The following is a 1729-nucleotide window of genomic DNA, read 5'->3' on the forward strand; positions in this document are numbered from 1 at the left end:
GGGTCGAGGGTTCCTATAGTGTCAAAGTATTGAAGAAATCCAATAGCTTGTGGGCGTCGATGCCCACGTCGATGCCCACGTCACTTGTGGGACATAGATGTACTGTTCAACGCCGACCCCCTCCCGATAGCTTCAACACGCGGGGGGGGGGGGGGGCGATATTACCCCCTCCTAGCTTTAAGCGTTCTCGAGGCCACCCCCTAACCCTTGAAGCGTTGTCGAGGCCACCCCAAACCCTAGACGAATCCTTATTGTGATTAGCTAGCTAGTTCTACATTTGCCACTAATATATCCATATCTGTCATGTTTGAATAATAATTGCCATGTTGTAAATATTTGTAGAAACTATGGACACCCCCCGAGACGAAGCACAAGAAGCGTTGTTGAGGGACATAATCGCAGAAGGAAGTGATGCCCTCTCGATGTTTCTCAACAACAACGATGGTCTGTAAGGAGAGGGTGAAGAAGCAGCTGGCCCTCTCCTCATTGATTTACATGGCTCCGATGACCCAATGCCGTGCAAGGAGAGGGTGAAGAAGTAGACCGTGAGGACGGCTCCGGTGATCACCAAACCGAGTCCGGCCAGGTATATATATTAGTTAAGCCTGTGCTGACTAGCTAATTGATGCATTCATTGTTTTGGTATGTACACATATTAATTAACTCGCGTCTTTGTTCTTTTTTCTAGCCCTCCGGATCGAGCACAACTTCGGTAAAGTGACGAGGCCCGAAGAAAAAGTTGAGCTCGGATGAAAAGTTTGAGATCATAAAAATCGCGCGCGACGGCCAACCGATTGAACCCTACCGGACAAAGAAGGCATTTGTTGCTCAGTGTGGGGTTCTGGTTAGGGACAAGATCCCGATCAGCATCCAGCAATGGTATAAGCCTAAGAACAAAGACCCTGAGGTGTCTTATGTCAATGAGATGCAGAAAGAGAATCTTTGGACTGAGCTGAAGTCAAATTTCACCCTACCGCCGGAGGATGATCCGGAGAAGCCAGTTATATAGCCATTAATCAAGTCTTTTGCTCTGAAGAAGATGGCAGACCTATTCAGGAATTTGAAGAAAGACCTCAATAGGTATGTCGAAAAAATGAGACACCAGAATTCATTGGCAAATATGAGAAGATCAGAGATGACTGGCCCGCATTTGTGGCCCACAAGACATCGGAAAAGAGTAAAAAAATGTCAGCGACAAACAAGAGAAATGCTGAGAAGAAGAAGCTTCACCATCGCACGGGGTCAGGTGGCTACCTCGTAGCCCAGCCTAAGTGGGCCAAGGCTGAGAATGATCTGCTTGATAAAGGGATCGAACCAGAGACAATGAACTGGCCAGAACGTTGCCGGACTTGGTTCTTTGGGGTCGGCGGATCCTTGGACCCTATAACAGGGAAGTGCATTTGGACGGAGGAACAATTGGACATACCAGTCAAGAAGCTTCAGCAATATATCGAAGCAGCGCAGCAAGGGACGTTCGTTCTAGACAGGGAGAAGGACGAGCTCACAATGGCCCTCGGCAATCCTGAGCACCCTAGACGGACACGAGGCACGCCAGGCTCCGTTTCGTGGAAGGCTGGATTTCCGCATGCAGGGGGTTACAAAACCCACGAGAGGAGGAAGAAACTGGAGCAGAGCCAACTGCAGTCGCTGCACGAAAGGGTAAAGGGGCTAGAGGAACGAGAAGCAGATCGCAGCAAACGACCTGCCGAAGCTTCCCCCGAAGCTACCC

This window comes from Triticum aestivum, chromosome 1B (assembly GCF_018294505.1).
Source record: "Triticum aestivum cultivar Chinese Spring chromosome 1B, IWGSC CS RefSeq v2.1, whole genome shotgun sequence".
NCBI classification, from domain to species: Eukaryota; Viridiplantae; Streptophyta; class Magnoliopsida; order Poales; family Poaceae; genus Triticum; species Triticum aestivum.